This window comes from Eschrichtius robustus, chromosome 21, assembly GCF_028021215.1.
Source record: "Eschrichtius robustus isolate mEscRob2 chromosome 21, mEscRob2.pri, whole genome shotgun sequence".
NCBI classification, from domain to species: Eukaryota; Metazoa; Chordata; class Mammalia; order Artiodactyla; family Eschrichtiidae; genus Eschrichtius; species Eschrichtius robustus.
In genome coordinates, this window is record NC_090844.1 from 4388236 (window position 1) to 4410989 (window position 22754).

A 22754-nucleotide genomic window follows, 5' to 3' on the forward strand; every position below is an offset into this window, starting at 1 on the left:
TAGAAATTAGTCTAATTTAATCACAGAGGAAAATAAGATTGAAAAAAATGTACAGAGTATGTGCAACCTGTGAGAAATATCATCTAACGTGTATATTTGTAGTCCTAGGATGTCAGGAGTAAAAGAATGGGCAGAAAATACATTTGGAAAAAAAGTGGCAAAACTTTTCTGAAGAAAATATGAAACCACATATCCTAGAAACATAGACAACTCTAAAAGAACAAGTAAAAATAAAAGTATGCAAATCTATATCACAAATAAACTGATGAAAGAGAAAGATAAACAGGTATTTTTAAAGCAGCAAAATAGGAAAGACACAATACATTTAATGGAACAAGTAAAACAATGGAAGGCTTCTCATTGAAAAACAAGTTGAAAAACAATGGAACTAAATCATTAATGTGCTGATTAGCAATAAGCACCATCAAAAACCAAAAAGCAAAAAGAAAAAGAGAGAGGAAAACCTGTCAGAATAAAATTCTATATCCAATAAAACTGCAACACACAAAAGGCAAGTGAAAGCAGAAGGTAAGTGAAAACAGAGAAATTGGGACCAGCAGAACAACACTACAAACTCGATTCAGAAAATGGAAAAACTCACTGACATGCTGCATAGAGGTTATAAACTTTGTATAAGCACAGAGAGAAAAATAAAAAAAGAGGGAGGGGAATATACTGATATTAGACAAAGTAGTTTCTAAGGCAGGAGAGAGATATTTTTACTAGACATGAAGGACATTTCAAAAAGATAAAAATACCAATATTAAATATCCTAAGTATGATAATATAACAGGTTTTAAATGAAAAAAACTTGAAAATTAGAGACAAATCGACAAATCCAGTTACAGCTCTAGATTTTGACTCTTCTCACAGAATTAAAAAAAGGAAGAAGAAGATTTGAACAATACTATTAACCAATCTCATCTATTGACTTTTATTGAATTCTGTAACCACAACTGCAAAATACACTTACCAAATATGCATGGTATTCACAGAGAAAAAAATGTCAGGTCACAAATAAATGTCAAAAATGGGAAGAATTGAAAGCATACTGAGTATGTTCTCTGATGACAATTAGAAATCAATAGCAAAAAATAAATTAAAAATCTGTCCCCCCAAATTAAAAAGGTGACCACCATCTTCTAAATAATCTATTTGATCAAAGAACTCAAGAGGCAAAGAAAAAAAAAATTCCAACTGAATGATAATGAAAACACAATGTCAGAATTTATGGGATGTAAGTAAAGCTGGCCTTAGAGAGAAATTTATAACTTTAAATGCTTACATTACAAAAATCAAAAAACCAAAGTTTCTACCTTAAAACTGAAGAAAACTAAAGTTTGGAGAAGGAAAGAAAAGATAAATATATCAATGAAACAGGAAACAAAAATAAAAACAAAATGACAGAGCAAAATTTTATTCTTTAAAAAATAAAATTGACAAATTTTTTAAAATTGATGAGTGCTTACCAAGAATGGACAATACAGAGAAAACACAAATTACCAGTACTGGTAATGCAAGAAAATATATCACTTCAAGCGCTATGTACATGAAAACAATATATAAGCAAACTTTTTGTCAGTAAATTCAACAACCTTGATAAAAAGAACAAAGTCAAAGAAAGGCACAAATTACCAAAACTGACCAGAATAATTATAAAATCTTAATCATCCTATATTTACAATATAAATAGCTTCCAACAAAGAAAATTACATATGCAGATAGGTTTACTGTTTAAGTTTAGCAAACAGTTAATGAAGAAAGGATACCAGTCTTATAAAAGCTTCTTCAAAAATAAACAATATTTCCAACTCATTTTATGAGATCAGTATAACTCTTGTACTGAAATCTGACAAGGACATTATAATAAAAAAAATTCACAAACAAAAATCCTACCTAAAATATTACCAAGTCCAATGCAAAAACATACATCATGAATTGATTATATATCGCTCAAACCAATGTACCACATCATATGGAAGAAAACCTTATGGTCATTTTAATAGATAAAGGAAAATATTTGATGAAATTCAACCATCATTAACGATTTAAAAAAACACAGTAAACCAGCACTGGAACAGAATTTCATCAGAATTGTAAAGAAAATCTTCAAAAAAGCTATGGGTAGATTTACACATAATGAAACAGAGCAAACCTGAGAGAACAGTGCTCAGAAAAAAAAAAAAAAAAACAGAAAGGAATGGAAGAAAGAAAAAACATAGATGAAACATAAATATTACATTGAGCAAAGAAAGGTAGACCTGAAAGAATACAGAATTGTTTGATTCCTTTTATTTGAAGTTTAGGAACAGGTATAGCTAAGGTTTGGTATTTAAATCAGAACAACTAGTTCACTTTAGAGGGTTGGAGATTGACCAGAAAGGGCATAGTGATGTCCTGGGATGATGGAAATACTCTATCCAGTTGACCCTTTAACAATACAAGTTTGAACTGCGAGGGTCCATTCATGCCGAATCTTTTTCAACAGTAAATACTACCATAGATGGTCCATGGTTGGTTGAACCCAAGATGCAGAACCATGTATAAGGAGGACCAACTGTAAGTTATATACCTCTAGGATGAATAGATGAAAGAGTGGTTTGAACAGTAAAGGATCTTAGCAGACCCAGAACTCACTGATTTTGAGATCAGTGAAAGAAGGTATCTCCATAAAATGTAATATTGTAAAGTACGTTACTATGCCAGACAGAGAAGGAAAAGGAACAGAAAAGGCAGCACTCCAGTCCAGAAGTCCCATCAACCTCATACCGAACAGAAAAGTCACTGGACCAAGTTCAGAAGCAGGTTAGTGGCACGTTGCAGAAAGAAGTAATGGAACATCAGAGAAAACCGCGAAGGAAAGATCATCCTGACACAGTTGTAGCCGAGGTAGTTTAGTTCCAGAAAAATCCCTGGCAGCTTTGGGACTCTACTGATGAGAATTTGGTGGTTGACACAAATACAGGGACAAGGAGACATCTTTGTCTAGAAGTGAGATTTTCAAGAACCCAGTAATTCCACAGAAAGAAGCAATGGCATCAAGCTGTCATGGTTCTGGGGTCCAGAAAAGAGGAGCTCGAAAAGGAAATGGAAATTGTGAGGTTTAACTATGCTCCATGAGAGAGCGGACAACCTGAAATATGTCCCAGGTTTGGGTGGCCAGCATTTCAAGTTTATAAACTTTGCAAGAATTTATAAACTTGGCAGCATCTCAAATGCCATTCTTTGAGAGAGGAGACAGTATGCAATAGATGGGTTTTATTACAGATACAATAAGTATTAAAGGCAAATGTTAAATGAAGAATTCTTTGAGTTCTCACTTCATGGCTTCTGGACATATGGTACAGACTGACCATCATTCTAACCAAAAAGACTTTTCTTTCTACCCTGCCTTCTTCACGAACCCTCTCTGCTGTGGTCTTCAGCAATCCCAAGCAGCAGGGTTTGGCTACATAATTTTATTTGGGGTAACCAATTTTGTTTCATAAATTTTACCATTGGGAGCCAATAGGGTTACCCTTTGTGCTCTATTAACACTTTGTCCTCCTTAAAAATTGAGGATGAAAAGATAGTTGGTATTGACCTAACCTTCTGAATTCTAAAGAACTATACACATTCCCCTGAGATTCAGGGGAGGGTTCAGCTGCAGGAGGACCCCAGGAGGACTCATCTGTACATGGAAAATCCTTCAGGATAAGACTAAGCAGAATACAACATAGGAATTTGGGAGGGGAGAGTTTATTCTAGGTTAAAAGTTGTTTCTGAATGTTAATTTCTGTGATCTTTCAACTTTAACATGCAAAGCTTTAACATTTAATTTCATTTTATTGCAGAAGTGATGAGCATATTGCATAATGCGCACAGACAAAATTTAGGTGGGAAAAAACACACTCAGTGAATTTTCAATCTTAGGTGCAGAGTGGCCTTAGAGATCGTTATAAACCATTTTATCACATTTCAGGACCTTGTAACAAAATCAACGCTGCATACCAGGGGTATCAGGAAGACCCACAGGAGACATGGTCGGTGTGGAGGCAGCTGCCTCATAGAAGTAGGAGCAGGACTACATTTACACGCCAGCCCCCTCCTTTCGCGAGGAGGATAGCACACCGTGGCTGACCACGGTTTGTAAGAAGACAAAGGATATCAAAGACACCAAGAAAAGTTAAAAGAACTTAATCCATCTCTGGAAGGTAGAGGAAGACCCATTTGAATCTCTCCCTTTTTACTCCTCTCCATGGGAAGAAGAGTGGCTTATATGGTGAATTTAGAAGAAGGTCCAGAGGAGCATATGGGGTTCAATCTGTTTCCTCCACTTTGTTTTGGGAAAAGAGCCCAATTCTATGCTCTCTCTTGCTTGAAGTTTTGTAGCCATGGGACCTGCCATCTCAGGAAAATCTTGTATCCAACCTCTGACTAGTTGGGAAAGTCTATCTTATTTTGATGTTCCCTCTTTGCAAACTGTTGCTGCCATTCACTCAAGATACATTAGCCAACCTAACATTATCAGGTAATGAAGGTAATATTTTTTCCATCTACCTGATGCCCATTTCCATTTCTCCTTGGGTTCTAAACATGGGTGGTGAAGAGACACGTTGATTTATCAGCCCCATCAAGCCTTTCCTCAGTTGTGTATGAGTAAGCCTGGGAGCAACAGTAGATTTAATCAGGATAGACTATGAGGTCACTGTGACCAGTTATGCAGACTGCCTTCACCCAGACAATTTGAAAGAGTTATAGATTTTTGGGCTTCCCTAGTGGCACAGTGATTAAGAATCCGCCTGCCAATGCAGGGGACATGGGTTCGAGCCCTGGTCCAGGAAGATCCCACATGCCGCAGAGCAACTAAGCCCGTGCGCCACAACTACTGAACCTATGCTCTAGAGCCCACGAGCCACAACTACTGAAGCCCATGTGCCACAACTACTGAAGCCCGCATGTCTAGAGCCCGTGCTCTGCAACAAGAGAAGCCACAGCAATTAGAAGCCCGTGCACCGCAGTGAAGAGTAGGCCCCGCTCGCCACAACTAGAGAAAAGCCCGCGCACAGCAATGAAGACCCAACACAGCCAAAAATAAATAAAAATTTTTTTAAAAAAGAGAGAAAGAATTATAGATTTCTTTTCTTCTAACAATTCTGTTGTCATCTCTGTACAGGAGAAAATTTGGGGTGGCGTGACTGACGATCTTGAAGTTTATACAATAGACATGGGCAAATATGGGCAAAACAGATGTTACAAAACTGAATGCCAATGGAAACGTCATCTCATACCTTCTGGGGTTTTGAATCATTTTGAGCTATTAGACAAAGGTAAAGGAAGAGGGAAAAGCAAGCAACATTCACGAAAGACTGGTACTTGTTCTCTCCTAAGCTATGTGCCATCAACTCCACTCCCACAAGCACCACTTCAGTCCCATGGTTAAATACATTTAAAACATCCACCCATCAAACTGTTTTAAAATTTAAAAATCACAGCTACTGAGTGGCAGAGTTAACATTCAAACCTGGAGTCATGATCTTCCATTATCTAATGCAAATGGTAGGACCATCTCATGCTCTCTTATACTTCTTGACCATTTTTTCAAGGTATCTTAGGATGAGAATACTTACCTGCCATTTACATTTTTCATCCTGACGGCAACAGCTTTGTTCCCCAGAGTATATGATATCATCAGAGCAAATAAGCTACTGTAAACTTAAAGCTGAAGAGATGAGGAGTTGTCTACTTGAGACCGAATAACTTTGCTCAATAAGGTGTAAATTTGTACCTAGATCAGTGGCATTTGTTGCTGTCCCCCAGTTGAGGAGGTGACATTTAACAGATGCAGTCTAACCATTATTTGAAATGTTTTTATTATGCTTTTTTAGTTGAGTTGTTGCTATTTTCTGTTAAATCATTCTCAAGAGACAGTTTTAGACATGCTTATTTTAAAGGGATTCCACTATTTTATATAGCTTTATCTTTCTTATATCACGTTAAGAAGACAGCCTAATGATGCTATATCTTTGATTAACTAAGAACATGTGCCATATGGAGTAATTGACAGCCAACATTTGTGATCATTGATCAGTAACCTCACTTCAATTGGTGTAATATATACATTAATTCCCTTTAGGCTCTAAACAGCCAAATAAAAGGAAGAAAGAAGGCATTTAACAAATGAGCAAAAGTTGTGTATTCATTCCTCTTAAAACAGAGAGGGAAAAAAGTAATACGTGATTGCAAAAATTACCATTAAAATTTCTCCCAGGGGAAAAAATATATTTTGTTTTCTCTGTTTAAATAAATCCAATCTCCCAGATTGTACATGATATGAAATTTTCATCCACTCAGAGAGCATTCATTTCACATCTCATCTATCCTGTGAATGAGATGAGAAAATCATTTTCACTTGTTTTTATTTTAATAGCATAAAGAATCCATGGTGAATTGCACATTTACAATCTAGGATTATCCAGTCTGTCATTTTCAGGATATCAACTCACTGCACTTCTTTGCATTGTAGACTCACAACCACATTGCTCCATGACTATGCCATTCTTTCCACATTTATTTCAATAAATCATGATATTTCAGGCAGGCTTCAAAATCCAAAAGCCAGAAACTTAAGCAAAGAAGGAAAAACTAAGTCTCAAAAAACCCTGTTAATCAAATTCAAGACTATACAAGCTCTTTGAAGCATTCTTTATTTTCAAGGGCTGTGCTTAAAAACACCATTTTCCCAGCAGATAGCAGTTAGAATTTCATCATAAAATACTACTGTAAAATCTATTTAATTTTCCACTACAGGGAGGGAGGGCTTGATCTCTTATTAAACATTCTATGGAAAAGTCTAAAAGTGCTTTCAATTCTTTATCGAATTGAAATCTAGGCCTTGGAAACTGCTGGCATCACACACACACACACACATAAGAGTATCAGCCCACTGAGTACCACTGGGTCATAAAGCGCTGCTGCAGCAACATCTCTGGTACAGCTGCTGGTGCTCATGCAACTTTTACGACAGTTATAAAGTCATTTATTACGTTTTCTTTATGATGCTAATGCATTGCAGTCTGTTACTTTATTGCTCCCACTGTGATAAAGGCTGAAATGTATGATATTGTGGGAGAAAAAAGATATCTGTATCTATCCATCTATCTTTCTAGATAAGTAGACCTAATAGCAAAGCCTGTTGCATTAAAAATCTCTTAGAGAAACTTAAAACGTCCATAAAAATATTAACAAGGGATATGAAAAAGGAAATATTTTTGTGGGACATTTTTTGTCATTTTGTTTCACTGTTCCCCACAGAGCTATTTTGTTTAAGTTTTACCTTGCCAAAATATACTGAGGATGATCTGAGTATCTGACCGGGTTTTTTTTTTTTTTTCTCCCCTTAATTACAATATCAGAATCGCGTTAGAATATAATTTGTAATTCACTAGGAGGAACAATGACTATATAATTTCCAAAGAATCACATGAAAAAGAACAAAGTCATTCAAAGGTACTCATGTCCATGGACCCAAAGGTACCTGTAACTGATAATTACATCTTGTTCAAATTGCCTGAACTGAACACTCCCCTATGATACGATTGTGCATAAAGAGAATGCAGTTTTCTGTTGAGGGACAAAATCAATTATGTTAATTAACTGCTACCCTGTGCTAAAGCTGAGGTAGCAGGTGACACCTACAGCACGATAACTCCGAGGGGAAATTCGTTCCCACACTGGGGTCCTTCCGTGCTGCTACGGCTGCTTCTCCATTTCTTCTTTTTTCCATGCTCTTTCCTCTTTTACCAATTACAAAAAAAAAAAAAAAAAAAGTTTCAAGAACAAGAAAAAGTCCAAAGGAGACAATCATTTGTTTAAGCAGGTCTTGAAGTGGGACGTTCTATTTACGATTTTTTTAATATTCAATTTACCCCCCAAAGCAGTCAGAATGAAAAGAGAGATAGCATTTAAGGAAAAGCTTAACAATGTGTTTTTTAAATTAGACTGAATTTTATTCTAGTCTCCATTTTTTATCTCTCTACTCTACTATCAACATGATTTGTAAAATTGTTCCAGCAATGAGCTAGCACAATTTTAATCATGAATCTCAGTATTATTCGACTACTAAAATGACTTAATTTTGATACTGAATTTGGAGCTGGATGGGCTCTTAGAAATGGTTCTACTCATTTAACTGAGAACTAGAAAAGTTCATCTCGAGAGGTTTTTATGTAGCTGCATACTACGTACTTCATTTCTTCTCAGCCTGTTTTTAGTCTCAACACGAGCACCGGGATGGAAAAGGGACCATTCTCTTGAAGTGTAGGCTTCCTCACAGAGATGAAGAGTGGCGTCATTAAGACACTTGGTGCCTTTCTCGTGGCTGTGAAGTGCAGAAGCAGACCAGCGTTAGCTGCTCCTGTGTCTTGGATCGCAATCTGATTATCACCGGAGGAAATTAAGACCCCTGGTCCTACATGTTTATCTCAAAAGGAAATCGGTACTCTAAATTTTGTCTGACAAATTCCTACTCAAGAAGTACACGTTGGGATAAATTAAGTAAGATAGAAAAATTGTATGTGTATTCAAATTAGATGAAGGAAGAAATACAAGTGCATTAGATAAAGTATTTTTAAAACTTGTATCTAACTGCATGATTCTGGGCTCTTAAATACATTCCAAATATTTCTAAAGTCAGTGTTCACTATGTTTTCATGCATTCCTAAGAAGATTACATCTTACATGGATAAGTTTATTATACCATGAATAATACATTTTAAATAAAATGATGATCTAAGAAAATGAGACCACCAGGAGCACATTTCCATGTTCATCTGTTAATTACAGTTACTTTCAGAGAAACACTGTAGGAGTGTTTAAACTTACTGAGAATCTATCACATTAAGTCCCTAAATCATGTGCTTAATATTTAAGTCTCTGAGAAGCAGTAGTAATAAAGTGAGAAGAGTTCTATACCAATGTTATCTATTTAATATAGATTGAGTACATTTTATCAGCACATATTTATTTTTATCAGTATATATTTAAATGTAATGTGATATTTACTATTTTTATCTGTAATAGATAATGTTTTCTGAACCAGAAAATCAAAGGAAAGAATGTGGGAAGCAGCCGCATAGCACAGGGAGATCAGCTCAGTGCTTTGTGACCACATAGAGGGGTGGGATAGGGAGGGTGGGACAGGGAGGGTGGGAGGGACGGAGACGCAAGAGGGAAGAGATATGGGGATATATGTATATGTATAGCTGATTCACTTTGTTATACAGCAGAAACTAACACACCATTGTAAAGCAATTATACTCCAATAAAGATGTTTAAAAAAAAAAAGAATGATAGGCTTTTCTCAGTCTGATGTAATAATTTTAAATCAAAAAGTATGTATTTTATGTAATATTTGAACCATTCTATTTTATACCAGTGATTGCCAGCCTTCCTTCAGTCTCCTAAATGTGTGGAAAATGAGTTAATTTTATGTCTCTAGATATGTGAAGAAATTATATTAGATTTCAAAGGATATTCAATAGTGTACATGTTGATTTCTTTGTGTGTAAATATATATAGAATATATGTGAATAGATAAATCTCACAGAATGACAAATGAACTTGCTTCTAAGTGAAAAGATCCACTTTATATACGTTTGTTTGTTGAAGGAAATTTATTACAAAATACTATCAAAGACCAAAAGTGCTACAAATATCACAAATACTGACTATAGCATATTTGACCTTTTTCTGCCATCTAAAGCAATGTAGTTTTTGTTCTCAAAAATTTAATATATGTTTCATTGTACTCTATGAATTTTCTTTTTTGGACTACTAAACTCAAGTGAAAGAAGATTCAATATCTCATGGTGTCTATTTAGCCATAGTCTTGCAAGATGCAATTCTGTTAGTGAACCAGAAACTCTGCTCATTGTTTGGGTCAGAACACATTAAAATGTGTCAATGCTTAAAAGCAGCAGCATTTCAGCCTTAGGAGAGATGGGGGGTAAAAGCCAGACAAATAGATAGACTATTTACGGATCATATGAGAAAATACCCTATAGAAATGAATAAAGGTAGACACAGATGAGAAGGGAGGTAAGGGAGTGTCTATTCCCGGTTGATTGCCTCCTGTTAAAATGAACTTAAGCTTGTTTAACATCGTAAAACACATTTGGTTTTAACACACACATAATTCAACTTTGCACATGAATCACATATACTTGTGAAAAATAGGTCAAAGATGCCTCTAGAAACACATGGGTGAGTAAAATACAGTTAGTGGGTTTTTCCACAGTCCAAGAGACTAAGGAAAATTAAGGAACGGTAGAATGTGACTGGACCTCAATTGAGATGTTGATGAAATCAAGTCGGGCTTATTATAGAATTCCCACCTGCTCTTAACTGCATTAAATCTTTAAGTTGTGCTTTTACAAACTGGACCATATGTCATGTTTCTCCATATGCTTCTTAGCAGGCATAGAGAGTTCTTAGTACTTTTTTAGACAGACTGAGCCCTGTGATATGATTCATTATCATGTATAAGTCCTGGGTTATTACCGCATCTTCGCCATTTGGAAAATGGTGCTCACACACTTGAAGTAAGGTGATAGATTAGAATTAGATGTGTGCAGTTAACTCAACTATAGGCTTAAAATACACAATGCATTTCCAGGATAAGTAGATGAGAGTTACTGAGGATTAAATCCTCTCTATGAAACTAATTTAGGAAGCAGATGGCTCCATACAACCTTGATGGCCCTTCAGTTTCTTTATTGCAAATAAAATACTTGCTAAGTTGGGTAAAAACAAAAGAAGACAGCTGTCTTATCAGTATGTATTTTGATAAGGATACCTAATCAGGCTCTAAGTGATGTGACACAGTTTAAAAAAAAAAAAATCCTCACATTTGTCATTATTGAACATAATATGCCCCAATGATAAGGCACTGAATTCTGGGGCTCCAGAAATGATTCATTTCAGAAAAGTGTAAGCCATGGGGTATTTTCAGGAAACAGGAGGATTCATTATGACTCTGATAAAAGGGAGTGTGAGAGCACAATGGCATAATAAAAGTTATAATTAACTGCTGTGAGCCTTGAGAAAATGTAAACCATCATCTGTCTCATAAAACATTGCTCCCCTCATGGTTAAATTATCTCTGGAAATATATAAAGATAGGTAGTGCCCTGTCTAACCTGGCAAAATTAGATTCATTCTATAATTCACAGTCTCCCAAATATAGTATTTCCCTACTCCAGTGGCATTTTGGACACAACTCTCATTAGGGATTTATCATGCTGTAGTGATTAATTGTTTAAATACAATTCTCCCCTACAGCGCAGAGAGGTCTCTGGAGGCACGAACCATATTTTTTCTCTTTCGTAACACCAGTGCTTTGCACAGGGCTAGTTATTTGATTAATTATCAATTAATTGTTAATAAATTAATTATTAATCTTACAACTGAATAACATAGAATATAGTAGGGGGTCTATGATTAAAATATATGTATGAAAGGTAACCATAGCAAGAATAGGATGGGGATAAAACCCTGTTTATGGCATTTTACTTGTGGATGGTAAAGTGGATGTGGGTTGTTCCAGAGATAGCCAAATATATGCTAATACTAACTACAGCAGGGGTCACAAACCCAAATGGCTACTGAGAGAAACTATGTATTTATAAAGAAGGTATCATATGCTTATTTCCCTATCAAGAATATTACTTTCTCAAAATTATTTTTCAAAGTATCATATATGCCAGTGTTTGAGTCCTAATCTGTATGCTACTCAAAAAGGTAAATCATTTGAAAATAAGATGCAACTGTTTCAAGGGAATGGCCCAAGATGTAGTCAGAACTTCTGAGCAGAAAAATGCATAAGGAGCTATTACAGGCTTGAAAAACAGCTCAAGGACATAGCATAGAAAGAATAGTCAAGCCAATACAGGAAGTTAGCTGAACAAAGAAAGAATACAAGCAAAGTGCATGGTCCTCTCTTCCTGAATAAAGAGAAACCACCTGATACACTAAGACAATGATGTCCAAACTTGTTACACCCAGACCTCTTGGGAAATTGCTATATGATCTTTAATAGAGAAATAATTTTAAGTAAAAGAATATTCTTTTAATAGAACAGATAATCATGATTTATCCTATATATAGGGGAAACAATCTATAATATTTTAATTATTTGAACTATCCATGAAACGTATTGAACAGTACATTTCAAAAATGACAGCAAATAGTGTTTCATTTAGGAGTCAAATGAATATTAAAAGATGTAGTAAGGTGTATTCATCATGATATATCAAACATTAAAAAAACTATTCTTATATCCTAAAATTTGTAATTTTATATTTACTGATTTTAAAAAAATCAAGTGATGCTTTGTGAGAATAGACTTTTCAAAGAGCAAATATGGTTCTGCCACTCAGTCCCTCCCTCCACTCTTAGCTTGACACCCCACAGCTTTGCTTTGCACCAGGATGGCACCCAAGTGGGGCTCACAGAGTGTCTGACACCCTGACTGCTTCACAACCCTGTCAGCCCCACCTTCCTTTAGACGCCCATGAGCCTCCTGGTCATCTGTCACTTCCTCACACTTTCTCATTCATTCCTTTTGTGGGATCTTTGAATAAGATCCTTCCTTAATAATCTGAAGCCTCCCACATCCCCTCCCTGTGTTCAGATTTCAGTTCAAGTTTTACTTCCTTGGGGAAACCATTCCTGACCCCAGGGGTTTTCACTGTAATTAAAAAAAATTATTGAAGTCTAGTTAACTTAAAATATATTAGTTTCAGGTGTACAACATAGTGGTTTGATATCTATAGATTACACACTATACAAAGTTATTATAAAATATTGGCTATATGCCCTAAGCTACACATTATAGCTCTAACTTATTTCATAACTGGTAGGTTGTACCCCTTTAATTTATGTGTTTATACAACCTCATTTCTTCCTTCACAGCACTTGCCTCAGTTTGTAAAGATACTCTCCTTTGTGCGATTCTCGTACGAGGTATGTCTCCTGCATGAGAGGCAGGCACCTGCCTGTTTTCTCTCCTCTACAGTGCCTAATTCCAACTTAGAGTTCCTGAAGCATTTTAGGCATCCCTTAAGTATTTGCTGGTGAATGCAAGAATGAATCAGCTGTTACAATGCACATGTAGTCTGAGATATGCTAATATTTTTATAGTTAATAGAGCAGATATTTTTGTGATTAATTAGAAAAAGTGTTAAGATGAGCAGAAGTCCTCAAAACAAAGCCTCAAATCAATTAATTAAATGAAAAAGAGTGGAGAGCATATTAGGAACTGGGAGCCACTAATATTGGTAACCACGAGTTACTTTCTGCCTAGAATGGGAGAGCAGGAGAGGAAATAAGTATCACACAAAATGCAGGGTAGGAAAAAGGTGAGGAAAAGTCCAAGAGACTAATGGATGAAATAAGCCCACGTTTCAGAGTTTAATAAAGCATGGGACAGGCATGGATCACGTTTGGATTTTCTTAATGTTTTTTTAAAAAATATCCCTCTTTTCCTCTTTAAGACCTTACCTCTAGTTGCCGTGTGGGATGAAATATTTTAGTATACTGAGAGAACTTCACTACCAGTGATAGACACATACAGAGCCTTCCTTTGAAGAAGATATTTATTCCTTATTTTGTTTTTTTTCTTTTTTCACTGTTTCACTCTTTTCCTCTTTGCATCTAATAAGCATTTTATAGCTAACCTACTTAGAGCTGTTAATTTGAATTTGCTTTCAAACTAGTTCCATTATTTGTGGTGGAAAAGCAACTTGTTAATTAACAGAACTGCCCTCCTCATCCCTTTTTTATCATAGATTTGTTAATGGAATTAGGTGGTTTACAATAGTTCACCTGATAAAATAATGTCACGAGTATAATGACTCTCTTAAAGGGAAGCAGCAATGGTGTGAAGATGAAATAGCAAGCTCATAAGAGAGTGCGATCTGAGTGGGAGTTTAAGATATGAAACTATTACACATCAGGGGTCAAAAGAAACTCAGCCTACAATACAGCAGCAAAAAAGTGAGTTTCTAGGTGGAAAGTTCTCAACTACCAGGCTATATCTAGTTGATATATATAAAATATTCCCTTTAGAGTTGTCCTTAAAAGTGTTGGTAACCTATTTAATTTTCCTTGAATGCTGGGTAAGGGTGTAAAGGTCAGGCCTACATATAAAACTTTTCCGGAAAATTCTAGCCAAGATATAATGAAAAGTTCTACACTCCTTTTGTTCCATGCAGATGAATGCCTCCCATGTCACCCATCCCCACTTGGTAGGAAAGGATGTAATACTTACCACATGCAGTTCCTGAAAAAACGGAGGACAATGTGAAAATAAAGGACAGAAAACAAACCTACAGGATATTAACTTTTTCTTGGAAGCCGAGCTTTAGTGAGTATGTAACACAGTAATCTCTTCCTGAAAGCTCAGACTGTGTGATTCTTTTGCAAAGAAGGTAACATTTTTGCCACCTTCGATTCAAGGTTCTAGTCACAATTCTTCGGTTGAAAATATGAGAATGTGTGGCTTTGTTAACAGGTTTTTTTTTAACTGTCTGATAAAAAGTACACGCTGAGGCTGTACTTCCATCTGCCCTGACATACGTTGCCTGTTCATCCTGCCGCCATCACATTGCCCTTCGGTTCACCTTCATGATGGCTGCTTGGGTTGCAGATTATCCATCCTTCTGTGTATACAGACTATCTAATAGTAAAGGATGTGACATTCCTTCCCCAGTCCATGATTGGGGTTAGGCATCAATGAATTAACATACAGAAGGACTTGGTACAGAACCTGGTATGTAAGAATTCAATATATGTTGGCCATTATCTTGACCCTAAGTGAGTATATTTGAATACTCCGATGTGTGCGAATTCCACAACTTCTACCAAAACACAATCTTTTTTTAGTCCATTTCCATATGAAGCAAGTATAGTCAATTCTCATTATTTGTGGATTCAGTATTTGCAAATTCACTTACTTGTAGAAATTTCTAACCTCCAAGATTAATACTAGCCGTGCTTTCATAGTCATTCACAGACACACGCAGATGTGACAAATATGAGTTGCTGGACACACACATTCCCAGCTGAGGTCAAACCAGGTGGTGTTCTGCCTTCTCCTTTCAGCTCTCATACTGTAAACAATGTTCTTTTCTCAGGGACACTTTAATGTCACATGTTGCTCACATTTATGATTTTTGTTGGTGATTCCACCATGTAAAACGGCCCCCAAACAGACAGCTCAAGTGCCTTTTAGGATTTCTCAGGACAAGAAGGATGTGATGTGCCTCACATAAAAAATACGCTATTAGATAAGCTTTGTTCAGGCTGAGTTATAGCGTTGTTGTTTGTAAACTTAATGTTAATGAACCAACAATATATACGAAATAAGATGTTTTTAAACAGAAACCCACATTAAAAAGTATGTATTAAAATTGTTGTGACCAGAGGCTTGCAGAAACCAACTTTGTATGTTCTCTAGGAACAAAGGTTCAGTACTCCTCCATTCAGAGTTCATGGCAACTTTACAGAACATTAGCACAAACAATGAGAATTGACTGCACTAAATGTAGAAGGTTATGCATGAAAATGTGTAAATTATTTAATGTTTCTGAAAAGCAAAAATATTAATAAAACAGATTGGGGCAAGAATATGATTTTGTATGTCATACATAATGAGTGTGTTTTTTTTTAGGCAATTAGAAAATCCATTAAATATTTTTGTTTAGAATAATTATCTAGAACCGACCCCCCCCCCCCCAAATAACCCAGAATGAAAAGAATGCTTCTAAGCCTTCATTTAAGGAAAAAGTCCTAGGGAGCAGAGAAATTAGAACTAAGAAGTCAAAATCAAAGTTTAGTTGGAAGGGAAACAGAGACCAGAGGCTGGGAAGTGCTGGAGCTGACATCAAGCCAGATAGTTGAATTGAGAGCCTAAAGGGACCATACACAGAGATCTCATCAGCAGTGGAGCTAAAGAAAATGAAATAAAGACCAAAATGCTGAGCCCAAGATGTTCTGGACCTAAATTTTCAAATGTGTGGAATCTATTTTATGAAGAACCATGAATATCTCCTAGAATGGGGGAGCTCCTTAAAGAAAATTGGACTGTGTAATATAAATATTAATATACTTTAAGATAGCATTATGTATCTCAAAAGATTCCTGAATCCTTCTCTATGAGGTCATAATATACAGTCATCCCTCAGTATCCACGGGGAGTTGGTTCCAGGGCCCCCATACATCCCCAAACCCCTGATGCTCAAGTCCCTTATATAAAAATGGAGTGGTAAGGTGAATACAGGCAGCCTTCAGTGTCTATGGTTCGGCACCCATGGATTCAACCAAACAGGTATCACATTTCAAAGTTATTTAGCTTTCCACCCAGCTGAAAAGATTCTTGAGAGCAAAAATCACTAGTCCAACCATCATGTTTGTGGTATACCCCCAAAACTCATGAACTCATGGTTCTAGGAACAAAATAGTTATTTATTGAATAACTCGACATTAGAACAGAATCTTCAGGAATAGAATTCTTGGAATATATTCTCCCCCTCTCTTCTTCCTCTGTCTCTCACTTGCCCACCCCCAATATTCTTTAGCCTGTGTGTGGGATTGCCACTATCAAACATGGTTGTGCTTCTGGTATGTTCACAGAGGCTTTGGGAAAATCATGAAATTATTATTATACGCCATTCCCCTCTCTCACATAGGGAATAACAAAGCTAGTTATGGCTATATTCAAACCAAGTTTTGTACACTGGGCATACTAACAAGAAAAATCTTACTTTGGGAACAGCGTTATCTATATGACTATCACAAAACAGGAGCTTTGAGATCACGGAAAAAATTAGCTACTTTAGTCACACAGTACAGGCTTTCTGACAATCTTAAACATGCTCAAGTCGTATAACAAGCCTAATCCTCTTTCCTACAGAATAAAAGTAGCCTGTAACAAAGTAACATGGGAAATATGGTTACACAACAAATAATGAAAGTATTAATGATAATAATGCCTTTTTAGAAGGCAGCCAGTTATTCGATTGCTAAAGGTTACTGCACCAAAAACTCTAAATTAAGCATTTTAAGGAAGTCCTTTAGAGTCATCAACTTCTTTTATAGCTTAGTCTCCAAATTTCTAATCAAATCTAATCATTGTCATAATTCCATGTTGCGTTATTTAAAAGTCACAATGGAAATTACGTGGTAAGGTAAAACTATGTGCTAAGGAAATAACATTTAGAAATAGAACGGAACATATTCATTCTCCAAAGGAAAGTTGATCTTAGAAAGTCCAGAAATAAGAAAATATTCTTATATCATTAATCATTTCATATTTTTCAGGTGTCATTCAGTTCTAGTCATATTTATCGGCACTTACTTAATGTTGAAGTATACACACATGAAGAGTTATAATCCAAATCTGCGGAAGAAAAAGTAAACAAAGGAAAGAGCTCCACTAAATTCCACTAAATCTGGTACAGCTATTACAGAGAGGAAAGTTGTTCTTAAACGTGTAACAAGCTTATGTCTCCAGAGTGATGTGGAGATAACGGATATATTAGTTTTTTCATTAATTTATTCAGCAGTCACATACTGGGCTTCTATAAGAGATAGTCACTTTCCTCAAGGATCTCGAAGTCTAATTATTCCTAGAGACACCTAAACACAATTGCAACATTCTGAATTGTGCTTTAACTATCTGGTGATCTGAGAAGGCAGAAGGACTAAAAACACATGTCTTGAAGGGTAAGCAGGAGTTTACCTAGTCAAGACAAGGACATTCCTAGCAAGAGAACATACAGGTACAGAAGAGAGATTTAAAAAATACATCTGTCTAGAAATGTGAGAAGATCTGAATGGTTGGAAGGCAGATGTTGGAGGGAAATCTTCTAAGAAAGTAACAGGATCAAATCGTGAAGGATCTAGTTTATCGTGCTAAGTTTTGAGTTTTTCTGTACTCAATGAGAGGCCATCAGAAACTCCTGACGGTGAGCATCTGTCTTAGTTTGCCCAGGCTGCTGTAACAAAATAACAGAAACTAGGTGGTTTACAAACAAATATATTTCTCACAGTTCTAGGGTTAGGAAGTCCAAACTCAAGATGCTGGCAGATTCAGAGTCTGGTGAAAGCCTGCTTCCTGAGTCATAGACTGACTTTTTGTTGTGTCCTCACAGAGTGGAAAGAACATAGGAGTTTTCTCTAGTCACTTCTATAAAGTCAGTGATCCTACTCATGAGAGCAGAGCTTCCCACCTCTCAAAGGCCCCACCCTCCTAATAACATCAACTTAAGGGTTAGATTTCAATATATGAATTTGGGGGTGACAATGAATGTTTGGATCATAGCAACATCCTATTATCAGGCTTGTCTTTTGGGGAAGGTAGAATGTACTGTCATTAACCTGAGTGTGAAATATTGGAGGATCTTGATCAAAGGGAAGACCAGACTCTCTTATTAAGACCACCCTTTTCTTACTGCCAGGTTCCTATGGTGTGAACATGATTTGCTGATCAGAGAGGACCAACACTGATCTTCCACGGGTCTGGATTTTTCCGTTACCTCTGCTAAGGCCTTACTGTAGTGCCTTCTTACTTTTAACAGGCCATCTGGTTTCCAACTAATCTATCGTTAATTTAAAACATTTTCAATTGTCTCCCAACTCCAGTTCTGGCATTTTACACCCAGATTTTCCCATCCAGGTATGCTAGTGTCTCTTGTCCTAGAGAGAAGTCATTTTATTATACTTTACCCTAAAGAAACATTTGGATTAAAAAGAAGAATGTAAGAAGAAAACCAGCCCATGTTAAAAGAAATCCAGCCAAATAGCCCAGGAACTAAAGTGTGAGGGGCTCTTGGCTAGAAACCATCTCAGAAGAGTTAGAAACATCCCATATTGGTGGCTTCCTCCACGGGAGAAACTGTACTGCGTGTCCTATTGACGCCCTTGGAACTGGACAGCTCAGTCTTGAGCCTTGAAGGACTGGTCCAGATGTCAACCTTCTTTTAGCGTATCTTGAGTTTTACAGTCCCATGTACATAGATTTAAGAGCTGATAAATTTGAGTTCCTGGTTTGCTGACTCACATATGCCCTATGCCCAGGATAAATAGAATCATTGGAAAGTCCTTCTTTGGCAATGTAAACAGCAGAGGCATTTGTACACCTATGCATTCCCACTGTGTAGTAGAGGAACTTCAGAAAAGAAGGAGAGAAGCCTTTCGATAGAATATAAATTTACCCCCTTCAAAACCATGTAAAGGATCCAATCAATATAGAATATGAAGGAAAAAATAGCATATTCCAGGACTGAAGAATTTTATAGCAATAATTTCTTTATATTGGTTTCAGGTCAGATAACATCTAGTTAACTGAAAAGAGTGTAATTATTCATGGCACCATGAATTCTTTGAGTATGCGTATTGCTGCAAATTCCAACATTGCTGTAGTGAAACCAAGGTCCTGTGCATGGACGCTTCTATTGATTAAGATAATTTCATATTATCTACACTTCACAGTAAGACCTGTTAACGTTATAAGCAGTTTTTAGCAATTGTATCCTGTGATGTTTTCCTAATGTGTGTATTTATGCATACTGCTGTGTGAACTGTTATGCTTTAAGCATTTTTAAGAATTCTAACCTGTGATATTTTACTAATGTGTGTATTTATGCATGTGACAGAAAGCTGTTAATGTTATAAGCATTTTTCAGGACTTTACCCAGGGATATTTTTAACAAATGTTTGTAATTACTAGGAAATCCAAATGTGTCTTGTTAGAAAAATATAGCTTGAAGTCCCTTTGTTTACGCAAGGCACATGGCAATCCTGCGTGCCTTTCTCAGAGTCAGGTTTTTCTTTCCTGGGAGTGTATCTCTGAAAGAGGATGTGTTAAATAAAGGAGTGAAATGTTTAGAGAAAATAAAATGGATAAATCCCTAATTCTACATTACTGAAATTTACAAATGTTTACTGGACAGCTAGTTTATACAAGATAGTAGATCAGATCATACAGAGGACAAAAAAAGTATTTCTGCTCACAAGGAGATCATAATTTAGCAAGGATATATGCGAAATTAATTCTAACAAGGTAATGTGGGAAAAGCCGTGGTGGAGAGAGAGTGTAATGGGAAAGTAGAGGAAAGAATAATTCTGAAATAATTGCTGGTCTCTAAACACGCTCTACTCCTACTTTTCTGTAATTGTCTTAATGTTTGTTATTTTTCTACCTGAAATACACCTTCCTCTTTCAGTTCATTTATCAAGCTTCTACCCATCCTTCAGGGTTTTCCCTCAACAATCCTAAAATCTACAGACACAGTAGAAATTTCTTATTTTTTAAAACACTTTAGATATGATCGATATGTAAAAATCTGTCCATATTTCATGGACATAGCCTGATGGGTTTGGGGATGCATATCCACCATGAAACCATCACTACCATCAAGATCACACACATCCATCAACCTCCCAACGTTTTCCCCCACCCACCCCCATGATGATGAGGAAGAGGAGGAAGACGATTGGGAGGTAAAGACATAACATTCTTTTCCATGTGTATTTGCAAAGTTATTCTGTACCAACAAACCCCAATGTCTCAGCAGCTTAATACACAAACCCTACAAGTCAAACAAACCCCATAATACATTTCTAAAAGGATTTTGCTCCAGGCACTTGAGAACCTTTCCCAGCAAAGTGGGATCTTATCACTTCCCAAGGCTAACCAAAAACAGAACAACAGGTCACCTCTACTCTCAAATTTCCCAGTATCTTATCCCAGGTTCCCTCAAACCCTGCAAATAACACCCATTAGGATATCCCCCCTTTGTAGTTCTATCTGATTCTCCTCTTTACTCTAACCCCAACCTCAACAAGCAAAGTGAAGATGGGGAAGTGTCTGATAAATTCCTCCAAATGTTTTTTCTTCTTACACCTGAAAATTTTTGTAATTCAGAAAAAATCCAAAATTTTGATCCCATTATTTTTAGATTCTGATCTAGCAAACCTCCCATGAGCTTATAAATGCTCCTGTGCTGAAACCCAAATGGGAGAGGTACCAAAAGAACAGAAAATACTAGAAGAAAAACCCCCATTAGTGAACAACTTCAGATAATATCCTAATACAGGTTGATATTAAAAAAACTTTTACTATAGCTCTTTTCCTTTACTATTTGCATCTTCCAGCAGGACAGCTTCTAGTATTCTAAACCAAACTCATTTACAAATACAACCAAAAAAGTTCCATTCAGTTTAGTTCACAGAAATCAAACAGCCTAATATTCTATACCCTGCCCCACCTGGGAAGGCAATCTGTTAAACTCCAATTATCTTACCTCCAATGTTTTCTGAAACAAGTAAATCATTCAGATCACTTTTGAGAGGTTTTCCATATTTCAGTAATTTCAGAGAAATTTTATAGAATTTTAAAGAAAACTTTGAGACTGAATAGGACACTTTTATTCAAACCTCAGTCTTCTTAGAAGGCTGAGGTGGGTATCTGTCAGACAGCGCAGTCCAACAGAAAATTCCATTTGCCTTTTGACTTGGGTTAATGTTTCCTGAGTCTGGTTCTTTTTCCGTAATAAGACACTGAAATTTGTACAAATCTTTGTTGTGTATAAGAGAGTATTCTTTTAAGCCTTATATCAAACACCTTTCTCAGCTCAAGGGCAACTACATACAAAAACCATGTTTTATTTCTTCTAAACACACTGAAAGAATATAGCAAAACAATTTTGATTCTGAGAGCATATGTTTAATAGCATACAGTTAATAAAAGAATCAGTTCAAAGAATCAAATTTTCTGAATAATTATAATTTCTTATTTAGGTAATACTTTACCTTTTTTCAAACATGCTCATATATCTTAATTTTTGTTTTATACAGAGTTCTGTTTCAAAACTTCTAATTTTTCTGTGAATCTAAAAATAATTCAAGCTCACAGAGAACTAGAAAAACAGAATCATAAACAGAGCAAGATTTTCCTACTAAATAGAAGTCACCATTGATAATATTTCTGTTGTCCTTCCTTTTTTATAAACCATTTTATTGTGAAGATGTTATGGTCTATATACAGATTTCCGTATATTTAATCTTTATCACAATACTGAATGAAATTAAAATTGTTCATTATGATAGGCTAACAATCTACTTACCATAATTTAACAATTTCTTATTGTTAGACATTTTGGTTATTGCCTATGTTTTTGTTAAATTTTTTTAAAAAGTCTAATATATAAATATAATTCTGCATAATTTCTAGTCTATATTTTGGATTATTCTCTTATATCATGTATCCAGAAGTAGAATTACTGAGGCTTATACTATAAATCACCCCTGAGAATGTGACCCACAGCATATCATTGACAGTGATCGTGACTCATTCCCAGGGGAGTCATGAATATAAGGTCTTGAACCCCTGCTTCCCCCTAGAGGGTCAAGACAGGTAAAGACCTTTGAGCCTAGAAGCTTGTGGTCACCAATGCAGCTCTAATTTCCTCTTTTATTTAATGTAGTCTAATTTTCATTTTGCCATTTCTTTGGCTTAATATCTGCAACTTTTTGAAGCTCTGTTTAAGTATTATTAGTTTATAGATACTATCCAGGGTTGCACTCTGTTTTCTGCTTTCTTAAAAGTTGAGTAAGTTCAGAACTTTTTCTGCACTCAAGTATACATTTTAAAAAAATTCTCCCAACATTTATTATGATAAAAAGTCTCAACAAAGCAGGTATTGCAGGAATGC